Raw genomic sequence first — 17,805 nt, 5'->3', positions numbered from 1 at the left:
AAAACCTCTGCTTTGGGTATATGTATATATATGTGTCTTCAGAAAGTAGATGTAAGGCCTTGAGATTACAGAGCTATAGATTAGTATAAGGTTGATGGAATTATACTTAACTTGTTACTTTTCACAGATTAGCTAAGGAGACCCTCACATATACTAAGTAAGGATTTGTCAATTTATATTGCAATAGATCTCATCCTTCCTAAAAGACTGATAGTCCAATAAAGATAGCACCCATGTTTTCTACATTGTACCTGTCACATTACTTAACAGAATACACACAGTAGGCAGACCCAATGAATAATGTTTCAATTAATAAATTTAACATGAAATCTCATACTAACTTCCCCAAATCCTCTACGATAGAATGGATAGTATTCAAATCCCTTTTGAAATATGATAATCACAGACAACTGTACTTTGAATTAATGAGACCACAACAAAACTCCAAATTTCCTAATCACAAGCTTAATGCTCAGTGTATCTCTGATTGGGCCAGAAATTCTTCACATTCAGATGACCTACATTTTAAAATATTCATTTCAACAACAAAGCAATGTCTTTATTGTGGTTTAGGAGCATGAATAGATAGTTCACTTATTTTAAACAAAATGTACATAAAACTAGGTATCATCTCATTAGTAAAGTTTTATGGTAAAGTTTTAGCAATGTTCTCATTAACTATGAAATAAGTGGTAAGTAGAATCTTTGTTCCTGTCAGGTATAAAAGGCAGAACTGGGAAATGACTGTTTACTTCTATAAATTTATAATGAGGGCATGAGTTCCAGTCCCAAATCCATCACTTACTAGTTGGGTGATCTTGAGCAAACTATTTAACCTCTTTTAACTTCAGGTTCTGTATTTTCCAAGTGAAGTGTGAAAGTTGCTCAGTTGTGTCCGACTCTTTGTGGCCCCAGGGACTGTATAGTCCATGGAATTCTCCTGCCAGGATATTGGAGTGGGTAGCCCTTCCCTTCTACAGGGGATCTTCCCAACCCAGGGATCAAACCCCAGACTCCCACATTGCTTGCATATTCTTTACCGCTGAGCCACCAGGGAAGCCCCATTTTCCAAGGAGGTAACAGAATTTAACACAGAGAAGTATCAAGGGGAGTAAATACGTAACGTACTACCGTGTAGTAAGATATATTAAAATAAGCTATTATTATTCAAGAAAACATTGTAAATATGTCCAGTGTGGAATCAATTTTGAAACAAAAAAAAATTCTTCAACCTATAACAAAGTACTAGGATTAATCTAAACATCTTAGCCTAGTGGGGAAATAGGTGACAGAAATGGGAAAAAGATGAACTTTTACTTTTTGAATTACGTATTATTTGCCTGCTTTATATACTCAAAGTCCATAATAACCTAAGTAAACAAATAACTATTTGACTATTAAACGGGATACACTGTTATGAGAAAAGTATTTATATAAGTTGATAGAAGACTTTATATGACCTAATAACATGAATTACTAATACCAAACATAAATGGTTATAGGAAATTATACATGTCTATATACTAAAATTAAGTCATATTGATTCGTTTGGAGAAGTTGTGGTTATTTCAAATTGGGACATTAATTTGAACACTAAGAAAAAAATGTTCTAACATTTAATTTTATGTGATGCCCTTAATATGTTGTCTTGATTTACTGTGTATTACACATTTTATAAACATGAAAACTGTATTTGCTGAATTAAGTAAACAATTTCAATATGAAGAAGAATCTTCTCTTTTGGAAGCCAAGACAGATTATAATCCATTAATATATCTTTCAACAAAAAGGATGAAATCTTCCACTGGTTAGGCTGATAAACTCTTTCGTGTCAAAACTAAGCCTCTTTATCATGATAACCCAGAATAATGGTCGGCTGCTCTAGGCACTTTATCTACTTTACAGATGAAAAATCAGCTCTACTTTCATGGAATTAGATTAATGCCGTAACAGGAAATACTTCTAGGCCTGAACTTGCTTCATGCCTTCAAAGCTGCCTGTAAATTTAAAGTACTTCCTGAACTCAAAAGATAAGACAGGAGAAGGAAAAAGAAAAACAGTACAGTGACCCTTTTACTGAAGGAAAATATTGCTTCCTGAAAAAGCCGTTGAAAGCTACTTGCTACGGGCATTATGCTCTAGAAAGCCTAGGGCAAGGCGGTTTTAGTTGAACATGGGGATTCTGGGCATATATCAGACAGCTGCTATAAATCTGTTCTTTCCATAATCCTTTTTGATAAACTTTAAGTCATCTTGGGGAAAGCCAAAGTAATAACTTTCTCAGCTTTTAGTAAATTCAAAATTACTCACTATTTTACATATAACATTTTATAAAGGATTACAGTTTAACACACTTAGAAAATGCTGACCCTAAGCTCTAGAATTAAAATTTTGGTTCAGAAAGTGTTCCAAAAGCAGCAAATTTATCTGACACCTAATTGGGCACTCTAACCTAACAAAAAGAAAAAAACAAGAGGCATTCTGTGGAACATATAAAAGGGTTCTTTAAAAGGTGATCACGATAGAAAGTTGAGAGTTTTTATTCAAAAGATACATACTTAGGGAGAAAAGAACACTGACCATAGGCACACATTTGAACATGCCCACATGAAACCGAAGACAAATCAATAATATAAATGATTATATGACCTAAAAAAGGGAGAAAGGAAGGAATAGACCCACTATGAGACAAAGAAACTCAAAAGAGATACAGTATCTGTTCATATGTGTATATATCAGTTCAGTTCAGTCCTTCAGTCGTGTCCGACTCTTTGTGACCCCATGGACTACAGCACGCCAGGCCTTCCTGTCCATCACCAACTCCCGGAGTTCACCCAAACTCATGTTCATTGAGTTGGTGATGCCATCCAAACATGTCATCCTCTGTCGTCCCCTTCTCCTCCCACCTTCAGTCTTTCCCAGCATCAGGGTCTGTTCAAATGAGTCAATTCTTCACATCACATGGACAAAGTATTGGAATTTCAGCTTCAGCATCAGTCCTTCCAATGAACGCTGAGGACTAACCTCCTTTAGGATGAACTGGTTGGATATCCTTGCAGTCCAAGTGACTCTCAAAAGTCTTCTCCAACACCACACTTCAAAAGCATCAATTCTTCGGCGCTCAGCTTTCTTTACAGTCCAACTCTCACATCCACACATGACTACTGGAAAAACCACAGCCTTGACTAGACGGACCTTTGTTGGCAAAGTAATGTCTCTGCTTTTTAACATGCAGTCTAGGTTGGTCATAACTTTCCTTTCAAAGAGCAAGCGTCTTTTAATTTCATGGCTGCAGTCACCATCTGCAGTGATTCTAGAGCCCAAAAACATAAAGTCTGCCACTGTTTCCACATCTATTTGCCATGAAGTGATGGGATCAGATGCCATGATCTTAGTTTTCTGAATGCTTAGATTTAAGCCAACTTTTCCACTCTCATCTAGTTGTTAACAATGTGGTGAGCACTGGGCAGTATACAAAAAGAAAAATAATATTCTACAAATGCATACTGAATATAAATTAAATACCAGGCACTGTGCTAGGTGCCAGAATTAATGTGGTTATTAAGACAGGCAAGAACTTTGTTTACCTTCTCATCTAGTTAGGATCTTAGGAGAAATAAAGATAATTAACAACTGAGATGACTCAAAAAAGGTAACAAATATGATTATATAATGAATGGGGAGTATGTTAGAGGTATATAATAACAAAGGCAGGAAGAAGCAATTTTACACAGGTGACCAGAAAATGTCTTGCTAAAAGAATGATATCTGAGTTGAAAGCTGAAGAGTATGTATGAGTCGGCTCTTAGAAAACATGACTCAAGAGCAGGGACTCTCAATCTCTGGGCTGCAGACTGGTACCTTCATCAGATCAGAGGCAGCATTAGATTAGAAATAAAGAGCACAATAAGTGTAATATGCTTGAAACCATCCACCTAACCTCTGATCCAAAGAAAACTTGTCTTCCACAAAATCAGTCCCTAGTGCCAAAAACGTTGGGGACCACTGGCCAAGAGTATTCTAGGAAGAAGGAATAAGAGTGAGGGACTTGAAGAAGAAAAGAATTTAGATGTTTAAAAAATGGTCAATGAGGGAAGAATGGAATAAGATGATATGACCGGTAAGAGAAAGCAATAAAACATGTAGGATCTTATATATCATCGCATAAAGTTCAGACTTTATTCTATAAGCAACTGGCAACTATGCAAGGAACTTAAACAGTAAATGACATACACTAATATGCATTTTAAAAAGATAACTCCTATTATTCTGTGGAGAATGGTTTAGAAAGAGTTAAAAGGTAAAACTGGGGAGATCAGTTGATGCAGTAGGCCTACAGTAAAAAAAATACTAAAGTTTTAAAATAGAAAGGTAGTTGCAGATAAAAGAAAATTAGATGCATTCCTGATAAAGTTTAAAGACAGATACTTCTTGAAGGAAAGGGAATAAAGAAGGATGACTTTTAGGATTTGCCCAGAGAGCACTGAGCCAAACCTTATAGTGATGCCATGTACAGAAATGTATTAGACATAAGGGAGAAACAAGATCACCGGTGTTTCAAGACTACCGTTGGCATATATCAACTAACTAGCGGGTATTGCTGCTGCTGCTGCTAAGTCACTTCAGTCGTGTCTGACTCTGTGTGACCCCACAGACGGCAGCCCACCAGGCTCCCCTGTCCCTGGGGTTCTCCAGGCAAGAACACTGGACAGGGTTGCTATTTCCTTCTCCAATGCATGCAGTGGGTATTACATTTGGAAATTAGAAAAGAGGCATACATGAAAAAACTTCATTTAGAAATCACAACCCTCTATGAAGGGTATTTATAGCCATGAGTATGGCTAACTATGAAGATAATCTATAAGATAAATGAGAAAATTTCAGAATGTATCAAACTTTTAAATATACTGGCCCCAATTTTTCCTCTCTTTACTGATTAAACATCATTTTCATTGCTAATGGGCTCTTTCCTGTTTTTCACTTTATTAGCATTATCAGATAATATTATCTACTTTGATTACATTTAAAACAGCTAGGTTTTAGGTTTAAGTCTGTATTTTCTATTTCATTAATTTCTAATTTATATTTATCATATCCTTTTCCTCTCCCCCCTCCCCCTCTTAGTGGATGCCTTAAAACCTTCTACATGAGAAATCACACACTATCTTCAAATACAATGTCTTTAGTCAATTCAGACTGCTATAAGAAAAAAACCAAAGACTGAGTGGCTTGGAAAAAAACAAATTTATTTCTTAAATTTCTGGAATTTGGGAAGAGCAAGTGTTTCATGAGGGCATGCTTCCTGTTTCACAGATGGGCATCTCTTCGTTATGTCCTCACACGGCAGAAAGGGCAAGGGGTCCCTCTCGTGCCTCTGTTAAGTGCACTAATATCACCTACGAGGGCTCTGTCCTCCCGGCCCAATCAGCTCTCAGAAACCATACCTCTAAATACATTGAGGATTAAATTATTAGCGTTCAACAAATGAATTCTGACGGGACACAAATAGTCGACAGCAGATAGTTTTACTTTCTCTTCCAGCTGTCCATTATTTTTCCTGCTTAATTGATTTGACTAGTACTTCTAGTACAATATAGAACAGAAATTTGCTTAGTCCTACATTGATAAGATTTGCACCCATTTTTTTCCCTGAAAGTTTTATAATTTCCTTTTTACATTAAAGTCTGTGACCCATTTTGACTTGATTTTTATATAAGGTATGAGGATTTTTGTATAAGGCTCAGTTTTGGACCTATGAATGTCCTATTTCAGCTGCAATGTTTTGAAAAAACTATCCTTCCTCAAATGAACTGATTTTATGCTTATGGGTCTTTTAATGACTTTAAACTGTAATTTTTGTGATTTTCTCCTTGGTTGCCTTAAAACTTACAATATATATCTTAATTATATCTACCTCAGATTCATATTAACTTAATTCTAGTAAGATATAGAACTTTACTTCTGTACAGCTCTATTTACTCCTCTCTCTTATGCTATTACTATTACATATTAAGCCTATATGTATGTGACAAACCCAGGATGCATTTTTATATGTATTACTTTATATAATTTTATGTCTTTCAGAGAAGAAAGGAGAGCTAGTAGGTACTGGAGTGGGTTGCCATGCCCTCCTCCAGGGGATCTTTCAAACCCAGGGATCAAACCCAGGTCTCCCACATTGCAGGTGGATTCTTTACCATCTATATTCTGGTCTCTATTTATTCTGATGAGAAGTCAGCTTAAAATCTTATTGGTGCTCCCTTTTATGTGATGACTATTTTTTCCTTTGCTTTTTTTCACAATTTCTTTTCTGTACTTGTTTTCCAACACTTTTACTATTACGTACCTTCACTTCACTTCATCTTTGCATTTATATCACCTGACATTCAGTGAAATTCTAAGACATGTAGATTAATGTTTTTCAACAAATTTAGGAAGTTTTCAGCCATTATTTTTTCAAATATCTTTTCTTATTTTCAAACATGATAGCAATTATTAGTATAAAACAGGCATCAAAATATTTCTATTCTCTAACCATGTGATCATGGATAAGGTACCTGAATTTTTGTCTTTCAGGTGGAGAGCTAGTTATTCATAAACTAAATTCATTATACCATTTATTTATAATACTGGAGTGGGTAGACATTCCCAGTTTCAGAGTATCTTCCCAACCCAGGGATCAAACCTGGTCTCCTGCATTGCAGGCATTGTTTACCATCTGAGCCACTAGGGAAGCCTCAAGGAATCTGAATTTTTTTCTCCATTTTCTTCCATGTAAAAGGGAATGAATTACAGAAATTATACTCTGCCTAACTCACTGGATTCCCGTGAGGACCAAAATAAATATCTAATAAAAACAACACACAAAATACTAAATCAGTGTAAAATTTCCTCCAACAATAAAGCTTTCATTTATATGCCTTTGATTTCATTCCATCTGTTAGTTATAATTCTTCCATTTCCATTATCAGACTTCTATCATATCTTATTCAGATAACATACAAACTCAGATCTATTATGTCTTTAAACTTTTATTGTCATCCAACACTCTTTAACTCTATGTAAACTGTCTACTATCACTATCTCTCTGGTGGAGTGCATATCAAACTCCCTGTGGTAAAAGACAAGTTGGATTTTTTAAGTCACTCCAATATGAACTCTTTTATGGCACTACTGTACAAGACTTGTTTATAGACTATACCATCAGAAATCTACCACAGGTGTTTCCCAACATTTGAAGTTGTCCATTCCCTATTCAATGAGGAACTAAATTGACATTTAGCAACAGTGAACTTGCTAAAAAGTTCCTAAATACTTTCTCTTGATTGCTGTATGTAATTCATTGCAGACTGAGATCAAATGTCTCCCAGACTACCCTTAGCTCTAGTGACTTTTTTTAAACTGCCACCAGTGGTATAAAAGTCTGTAAGTGGTTTCCCTGTGATGAGTTCTCATTTTTTAAAGCCATTCTTCTGTATCTTGTCTGCCGTTGTTGCTCAGTCACTAAGTCATGTCTGGCTCTGCGACTCCATGGACGGCACTATGCCAGGCTCTACTTCTCAGTTGATTATTAATTCTTCATTCACCACTTAGGAAGCACTTTTCAAAGTACTGCTTTTGGTATTGTGTATTTTTTTCTCTCAATAATCTCAATACTCTAGAAGCTTTACCAAATCCACCATTATGGCTGACTCACAGATATTCACCTTTAGCTCCAACTCACTTCCCAAGAACCATAGCTTCATTTCGATTACCTACACATATTGCATTGGCTTTCCTAATTCAACACGCCCTAAATCAAACTTATTATGTATCTAGACAATCCTTTTTCCCTCTGGATTGCTAATGGAGTCACAAGTCTCTCAAGACATCCAGGAGGGTAATTCTAACTTGTTTTGGTCTGTCACACAGTTTTTTCCAAAGGCTCTTATATAATCTCCTACTTTTTTACTGGTATCTTAGTTAAGGTTCCTATGTTCTTTTACCTTGACCTAGACTAAAGTAACACTGCTGACTACTGTCCTTGTAACTAGTGTCTCTTACTCCAGGTCAGGTTAATGTAGATAATCTATTCAAAGATACTGTATATGAAATCTTGAGACATGGAGAAAACAATTATATTTACAGAACTGATACAGAAAGATCAATTTATATAACTACATCGTTATCTGAAAGAGCAAAAATTTAAAGACAGTCTTACTCAGTATTTTGTTGGTTAAGATGCACTATCGTCCTTGACAATTCTGGATAAGTGATATATCACTAAACTAAGTTTCAGCAATGCTAACTGCTATTGCCACAAGGGAAGCCCTCAAAGCCAACTAATGTCTCTTACTCCAGGTGAGGTTAATGTAGTCAATAAAGTTTTGATCCTACTACATTCCTATCTATTCAGAAATATTCAATAATATTTCACTGCTTTAGCACAGCATGATAAAGCACCAATTTCAAATTTTACCACTAATTTATACTAACAATCAATTTTGAGAAGTCAACAATTACCTTAATATACCTAGCAAGTGTAAAAATCAGTAAACAGTTAATGAATAACTAACAAGTGATTTTTTAAAAATCACTCCCTATACTTTATAAGATTATATCCTTTTGTATTACTATTCACCTTTTATTTAAACCACTCCATAACCAATGCTATTTTCACATGTCTAATAATACTACCGCTGTTTAACTTCTGAATGAGCTACATTCTAGCCTCCTGCTGTTACTGAGAAATGCATTAAAGCAGATCACGTGGTTTTCCCCCTCATGTCAACAAATGATGGCTCAATTAGGCAGATAAGTATCTACAGCCCTCAGCAGAATCTTCAGTCCATTCTCAGCAGTTTAGAAAAGCACTCTGGTTAGCATTAGAGCTAAGAAAAGGAACACTTGTAATTCTTTAAGCATTCAATTAAATTTTTAAGTTCAAGACTGGCTACTGAATGTTTCCAAACACAAACAGTATGGAAGTAGACTTTCATCTTGAATGAGTACTCTAAAATCTGTGTGTATGTAAATTTTTTAATGAAATGAGACTATGACATTTCTGATACACTGTTTTCAGTATAAACAATTATGGATGATCCAAATTGCTCATTTTCTCATCAACAGAATATGTCAGGTTGCTAATAATGGGCAGTATTTGCTTCCACTGAACCAAAGGACTTCAAATTAAACGACATATGGAGATACTGCTGACTCACTTTGTAAAGCCTTTCAGGAATGCAGAGTAACAAAGAGAATCATGGAGCTGAAAAGGTCCCAGAGTACTCAAATACCTAAATTATTTACAATGTATTCCCTCTTTTCTAAAAATTCTACCTACCTAATTAGATTTTTCATACCTACCCTAAAAAATTAGAAATCCTGAAAGGAGGTTGGTTAACGATGATTCATTACCAGCCCCAGAAGTGGTAAAGTTATTACAAAGTATCTATATATAAAAGCAGAACATACTAAGAAGAGGTGGCAAAAATACACAGAACTATGCAAAAAAGATCTTCACACCCAGATAACCAGGATGGGGTGATCACTCAACTAGAGCCAGACATCCTGGGATGTGAAGTCAAGTGGGCCTTAGGAAGCATCACTACTGAACAAAGCTAGTGGAGGTGATGGAATTCCAGTTGAGCGATTTCAAATCCTGAAAGATGATGCTGTGAAAGTGTTGCATTCAATATGCCAGCAAATCTGGAAAACTCAGCAGTGGCCACAGGACTGGAAAAGGTCAGTTTTCTTTCCAATCCCAAAGAAAGGCAATGCCAAAGAATGTTCAAACTACCGCACAACTGCACTCAGTAATGCTCAAAATTCTCCAAGCCAGGCTTTAACAGTATGTGAACCATGAAATTCCAGATGTTCAAACTGGATTTAGAAAAGGCAGAGGAACCAGAGATCAAATTGCAAACATCCGTTAGATCACAGAAAAAGCAAGAGAGTTCCAGAAAAACATCTACTTCTGCTTTACTGATTATGCCAAAGCCTTTGACTGTGTGGATCACAACAGAGGAAAATTCTTCAAGAGATGGGAATACCAGACCACCTGACCTGCCTCCTGAGAAATCTGTATGGAAGTCAAGAAGCAATAGAACTGGACATGGAATAACACATTGATTCCAAATAGGGAAAGGAGTGCTTGCTTCGGCAGTACATATACTAAAATTGGAACGATACAGAGAAGATTAGCATGGCCCCTGAGCAAGGATGACATGCAAATTCGTGAAGCGTTCCATATTTTTAATAGCCAGGACATGGAAGCAACCTAGATGTCCATCAGCAGAAGAATGGATAAGGAAGCTGTGGTACATATACACCATGGAATATTACTCAGGCATTAAAAAGAATTCATTTGAATCAGTTCTAATGAGATGGATGAAACGGGAGCCTATCATACAGAGTGAAGTAAGCCAGAAAGATAAAGACCATTACAGTATACTAACACATATATATGGAATTTAGAAAGATGGTAATGATAACCCTATATGCAAAACAGAAAAAGAGACACAGATGTACAGAACAGATTTTCGGACCCCGTGGGAGAAGGCGAGGGTGGGATGTTTCGAGAGAACAGCATCGAAACATGTATATTATCTAGGGTGAAACAGATCACCAGCCCAGGTTGGATGCATGAGACAAGTGCTCAGGGCTGGTGCACTGGGAAGACCCAGAGGGATCCGGTAGAGAGGGACGTGGGAGGGGGGATCGGGATGGGAAATACATGTAAATCCATGGCTGATTCATGTCAATGTATGACAAAAACCACTACAATACTGTAAAGTAATTAGCCTCCGACTAATAAAAATTAAAAAAAAGGAAAAGAAAAACAAATAGGGAAAGGAGTACGTCAAGGCTGTATGTTGTCACCATACTTGTTCATCTTATATGCAGAGCACATCATGAGAAATGCTGGGCTGGATGAAGCACAAGATGGAATCAAGATTGCCGGGAGAAATATCAGTAATCTCAGCTATGCAGATAACACCACCCTTATGGCAGAAAGTGAAGAAGAACTAAACGCCTCTTGATGAAAGTGAAAAAGGAGAGTGAAAAAGTTGGCTTAAAACTCAACATTCAGAAAACTAAGATCATGGCATCCAGTCCCATCATTTCATGGCAAATAGATGGGGGAAACAATGGAAACAGTAACAGACTTTATCTTTTTGGGCTCCAAGATCACTGCAGGTGGTGACTGCAGCCATGAAATTAAAAGACACCTGCTCCTTGGAAGAAAAGTTATGACTAACCTAGACAGCATATTAAAAAGCAGAAACATTACTTTACCAACAAAGGTCCATCTGGTCAAAACTATGGCTTTCTCCAGTAGTCATGTATGGATGTGAGAGTTGGACTATAAAGAAAGCTGAGCACTGAAGAAATGATGCTTCTGAACTGTGGTGTTGGAGAAGACTCTTGAGAGTCCCTTGGACTGCAAGGAGATCCAACCAGTAAATCCTAAAGGAAATCAGTCCTGAATAGTCATTGGAAGGACTGATGCTGAAGCTGAAACTCCCAATACTTTGTCCATGTGATGTGAAGAATCGACTCATTTGAAAAGACCCTGATGCTGGGAAAGATTGAAGGTGGGAGGAGAAGGGAACGACAGAGAATGAGATGGTTGGATGGCATCACCAACACAATGGACATGAGTTTGAGCAAGCTCCAGGAGTTGGAGATGGACAGGGAAGCCTGGCATGCTGCAGTCCATGGGATCACAAAGAGTCGGACACGACTGAGCGACTGAACTAGACTTAAAATACATAGCTCTTTGGAGCCACTTAAAAGCATACAACAAACCCATAAAACAATAGATACTGTATATGAAATCTTGAGACATGGAGAAAACAATTATATTCATAGAACTGATAAAAAATATCATGAATTTATACAGCTACAACTTTATCTGAAAGAGTAAAAATTTAAAGATGTTCTTACTCAGTATTTTGTTTTTTAAGATGTAATACTATCTTTGACAATTCTGGATAAATGATATATCACTAAACAAAGTTTCAGCAATACTAATTGCAATACTAAATTTATACAAATGAAAAACATGTTTATAGTTTATCACTATTGCCATTACAATGATACAATGTGAGACATTACTCAATAGCATGTAAATAAGGAATATTCATACCGCCTTTTAGTAAACCATAAAACAACAAAATAAGAGAGAAGCAATATAGCTTGTTTCAATATGTTAACAAATCTAGAGAAAGGTTATGTTGAAGTTAGGAGTTGTGTTAGTGCTGACAGGTCATAAAAGAGAGAGAAAGGCAAATGTTAATACTACCTATTCAACAGGAGTTCAGGGAACTATGGACAATGGACTTCACATTTTTCAGGTCCTAATGAAGAGATGAAGGTATGTTCACATGCTACTAAGGACTGAAAGTCTCTTTCTTCTGATTCTATGTCATCACAGAGAAAATATTGCGTTCTCAATGCAAATTTATCTATGGCTAGAGAATATGCAGGTTCAGTTCAGTTCAGTCACTCAGTCATGTCCGACTCTTTGCAACCCCATGGACTGCAACACGCCAGGCCTCCCTGTCTATCACAAACTACCGGAGCCCCCAAAAATAGTCTGACACTGTTTCCATTGTTTCCCCATCTATTTGCCATGAAGTGATGGGGCCAGATGCCATGATCTTAGTTTTCTGAATGTTGAGTTTTAAGGCAACTTTTTCATTCTCCTCTTTCACTTTCATCAAGAAACTCTTTAGTTCTTCTTCAATTTCTGCCATAAGGGTGGTGTCATCTGCATATCTGACGTTACTGATATTTCTCCCGGCAATCTTGATTCCAGCTTGTGCTTCATCCAGCCCAGCGTTTCTCAGGATGTACTCTGCATATAAGCAGGGTGACAATATACAGCCTTGATGTACTCCTTTTCCTATTTGGAACCAGTCTGTTGTTCCATGTCTGGTTCCAACTGTTGCTTCCTGACCCGCATACAGATTTCTCAAGAGGCAGGTCAGATGGTCTGGTATTCCCATCTCTTTCAGAATTTTCCACAGTTTATTGTGATCCACACAGTGAAAGGCTTTGGCATAGTCAATAAAGCAGAATAGATGTTTTGCTGGAACTCTCTTCCTTATTTGATGATCCAGAGGATGTTGGAATGTGCAAGTTAGTCAGAAACAAATATTTGGGTGATGTTATTTACTACTATAAATAAGTAAGGTGATCTAATGGTTTTTATAAATCATTCTGAACTTGGTAAACTGAATCATCCTTTCCTCTTCTCTCTCTCATATCCAATAATCAATCTATCAAAAATATATCCAGAATCTGACCCATCTTAAACAGCTCCACCACTAGTGCAAGCCACCATCATGTATTTGCCAAGTATTATTGTAAAAGCCTCCTTATTGTTCTCCCTGGCTCAAGTTCCATCTATTTTCCTTAGGAGTTATAGTGAGTTTTCAAATACAATACAGAATATGCCATTCCTTTACTCAAACTCTTTAATAGTTGCCTGTCTCATCTTAGGAAAATTTAAAACCTTACATATCTTATAGATTTGACTCATAGCTGCCTTTCAGAGTTCATCTGCTTTCATTCTCTTTGTGGTGTGTCTCAATGGCCTCCTTTGCTGTGCTGTAAATACTATAGGCATATTCCTACCTCAAAGCCTCTTAACTGCTCCCCTCTGCTAGAAATGTGCTTTCTTCAAATAGCTACAAGGCATTTCCTCTTAATTCCTTCAGGCCTCTTCTCAGTGTCACCCCACCAGTAAGTTATTGTCTATTCAGTGTACTGAGAGATAGGAAGGGATGGATAAAGCTTAGAAGTAGCTAAGAAAAATAAATACAAATATAAACAAATGTTTATAGAAACTTTTTTATAATAGCACCAAACTAGAAACAACCTAGACGTCTTCCAATGAGTAAACAAACTGTGGCACTTCCATACCAAACTACTTATTAATAAAAGAGAATGAACTATTGATATATGCCAACAATCCAGATAACTCTCTACAGGATTATGTTGTGTGAAAAAAGCTAATCTCAAAAGTGAAATACTGTATGATTAGATTTATACGTTCTTGAAATGTCAGAATTACAGAGAAGGGTTAGTGGCTGCCAGGGTTAAGGGGGTATGTGAAGGGGTTGGGGTAGAAGGTAAGTGGATATGGCTATAGAGAGACAACATAAGTGCTGTATAATAAATGTCTATGTCCCCTATAATTCTGTATGCTGAAGCTCTGATTCTCAGTGCAATGTTTCTGAGGTAAGGCTTCTCAAGGTAATTAGGTCACGAGAATGGAAGCCTCATGAGAAGGATTAGTGCCTTTGTAAGAACAGATAAGAGAGACAGTCCCTTCTCTCCAGCATGTAAGGCTGCAGCAAGAAGGTAGCCATCTGCAAGTCAGAAAAAGACCTTCATCAGAACTCAACCATGCTATACTGTCACTCTGATCTTAGACTTTCCAGCCTATAGAACTGTGAGAAGTAAAATCCTATTGTTTAAGCCACCCAGTCTGTGGCACTTTCCTATAGTAGCCTAAACTAAGACAATGAGAGATTCTTGCGATGGATCTGTTATTGTCAGTATGTTGGTTGTGGTATTGCAGTACAGTGTTTTGGGGGAACTGTGTAAAGGTATATGAGATCTCTTTATATTATTTGTTACAATGACATATGAATTTCCAGTGATCTCAAAAGTTTTATTTTTTTTTTAAAAAAGAGGGTTGAACACAGGAGCCTACACAATGTGTTCAAATTCAAGGTTGGTCATATGCTAGCTGTGAGACCTGCAGTAAGTTAAGTAACACCCCCATGTTTCAGTTTCTTCAACCATTAAATGGAGGTGATAACAGTGCCAATACTCACAAGGTTAATTAACTAATATACATAAAGATCTTAGAACCATATGTGTCACTACACACATGTGATCCATTATTAACAATTCTTCAGAGAACATTTTCTGCTATATTGTCTATTATAAATACAATCCTTATTCACAGTTATGTTCTAAGTGCCTAAAACACTGTCCAGCACACGATAAGCACTTGAACAAACGAATGGTCCTGAGAGATGTATTTGCTTCCAGTGCACGGATAAAATCACTCCTCTGAATATCCAAGTTTGAGAATATCACATGTCAAAGCTTTCCTTTTATATTTGTATAGTTTGTATAGTTGATTACGGATGACCACAAAAATTCTCCTCAGCATTAGAGAATTTCTCCTCCTTTCTTTCTCATGAAATCTTCCTTGGCTTAAAATCCATTCGTATTATATCCATCTTGATTGAAAGAGCTGACGGATATATTGTTAATCTCCTCCTTCTCTATCTCTATAATATTACAGATATGAATTATGATTAATAAGGCCACTAGTCTTAAAAGTTTATAGGTTTCTTCTAATAACTCTAATGATCTCCTTTATGCATACAAAAATTGATTGGAATTAATGGAAAGAATTGAGATACTTTACTACAAGTTGTAAGTATGTATTAGCCATACAGTCAGCCTTCTGTAAATGTAGATGCAGAAACACCTTGATATTAATACCTTGATATGACAAATACCTTGACAGGACTGACTGTTCCATACCATTTTATATAAGGGATTTTAGCATCCAAGGATTTTGATGTCCTTGGAGGGGGATGTAGTTCCTGAACCAATTCGCCACAGATACTGATTATATATTATAATATATCTATAATATATAGACACTAATTATATATTAACTATATATATAATATATATTAGCTATATATAACTACAGATTAAACTGATATGTTAAATCTCAAAGAGATTCTAGGTATCATAATTTAATGCTTTAAGAAGCATAAAGTCAGTAAAATAAGATATTTCACAGTTAACACAAAAACAGTTTCCTAATTAAAAAGTTTGAAAAATATTCACTAAAAAGATTGGCTAATTGTCCGTTGGGACTGTACACTATCTGAGTCCAATTTAAGATGGTTTCCTCCTCAATTTCTTCTCAGTAACTAAAGAATTTTGTTGTTGTTATGTTCCTAAGTTTTGTTCAGCTCTTTGAACTGTAGCATGTCAGGCTCCTCTGTCCTCTACTATCCCCCAGGGTTTGCTCAAATTTATGTCCCCTTAGTTGGTGATGTGATCAAATTTATGTCCCATTAGTTGGTGATGCTATCAAACCCATCTCATTCTTCACCTACCCTTTCTCCTTTTGCCCTCAATCTCCTTTTGCCAGCATCGGGGTCTTTTCCAAAGAGTTGGCTCTTCGTACCAGGTAGCCAAAGTACTGGAGCTTTAGATCCAGCATCAATCCTTCCAACGAATATTCAGGGTTGTTTTCCTTTAGGATTGACTGGTTTGATCTCCTCATAGTCCAAGGGACTCTCAAGAGTCTTTTTCAGCATCACAATTTGAAAGTATCAGTACACTGGCGCCCAGCTTTCTTTATGGTCCAGCTCTCACATCCATATACAACTACTAGAAAAACCATAGCTTTGACTAGATGGACCTCTGCTAGCAAAATAATACCTCTGATTTTTAATATATTGTGTAGGTTTGTCATAGAAATTATATGAATTTTCAACTGGAAATAATTTTAAATGTAGAAAAGTTCCAAAAATAAAAATTGTACAAGAACACCCATATACATATGCTTTTTACTCCAGTTCCCTGTTAACATTTTTATTTCATTTGCTTTATTTATTTGCACTTGTTAGTACTGACTTTCTTTATTTGTGTGCATTTTCTAATGTCTCCTGGTTATTAAGTTGAGATAATGCACTCTAGACAGAATATTGCATAGGCGACATTGTGTCCTCCTCAGAGAACCTCATCAGTAGACATACATTGGCCATCTGACTGTCATTGGTGATAATTTTCATCACTAGGGCTTGACATCTTCAATGCATTACTGCTATTTTTCAACCCTACAACTAATAAACATTCTTTGGGGAGCCACTGTAAGACCATGCAAATATCCTCCTCCTCATCAACCTGTTGCCTCTACTGATGATTTTTACTTGATCTAATTTTTACCCTGGAAGCTGCAAAACAATGTCAGGTTTGTTTTCAGTTTTGCTTTTTTCCAACTCCACGACACCTTCCACATCTGCCATTCAACCTGCAGCATTCTACTGGAGGCAAGATGCCTTCTTTTTCTTGTTTTCTTCCTTTTTCTTCCTCCCTCCCACCGACGATTGGCATAATCTCACAACACTCTTTTTTCTGAAAGGTTCATAATTCATTATGGTATTTAATTATTTTGATGCTCAAATTGTCCCAAATTTGGCCAATGGGAGACCTTTTGGATTAGGTCTTTCCTATATAGTTAAGATAAATCATCCATCATTATTTTGAATGCTTCCTTTGTGATGTTATACTTGGCCCTGGAATCTGCCATTTCAACAGGGAGTCCTGATTTTTTTTTTGAAGTGGTGTCATGGGTTGAACTGTGCCCCACAAGAAGATATGTTTAAGGCCTAACTGCTGGTATTACTTGTAAATGCAGGCTTACTTGGAAATAGAGTTTTTGCGGATGTAACCAAGAGGAGACCACACCGTGTGAGACCTAAGCCAATGACTGGGGTCCTTATAAGAAAAAAGAAATCTGGACATAGAGAAAATGCATGCGACAACAGAGGCAGAGACTAGAGTTATGTTGCCACAGGGCAAGGAACTTCAAGGATTACAGGCAACCACTGGAAGTTACAAGAAAGGCATGGCAGAGATTCCCCCTTGACCCCTCTAAGATCAAGAATTAACCAAACCCTGCCAGCACATTGATTCTGAACTTCTAGACTCCTGACTGGTGAGAGAATAAATTTCTGTTGTTTTAAGTTTCTGGTAATTTCTTACAGTAGC

At 36.7% G+C, this 17,805-nt stretch overlaps 1 protein-coding gene and 1 non-coding gene across 8 annotated transcripts in view; one reads left to right on the top strand and one right to left on the bottom strand.

Moving 5' to 3' along the window:
• The window catches only part of ADK (adenosine kinase), a 551,078-nt gene that overhangs the window by 235,199 nt on the left and 298,074 nt on the right, over positions 1-17,805 (bottom strand). The window lies entirely within an intron of this gene.
• On the top strand, positions 10,129-10,235 carry LOC122709693. Its single transcript, XR_006345667.1, has one exon. It is a non-coding gene; the product is annotated as a U6 spliceosomal RNA (small nuclear RNA).

Source organism: Cervus elaphus, chromosome 15 (genome assembly GCF_910594005.1).
Source record: "Cervus elaphus chromosome 15, mCerEla1.1, whole genome shotgun sequence".
NCBI classification, from domain to species: Eukaryota; Metazoa; Chordata; class Mammalia; order Artiodactyla; family Cervidae; genus Cervus; species Cervus elaphus.
The sequence above is the reverse complement of the archived record's forward strand: the minus strand, read 5'-3'. Positions and strand labels throughout refer to the sequence as shown.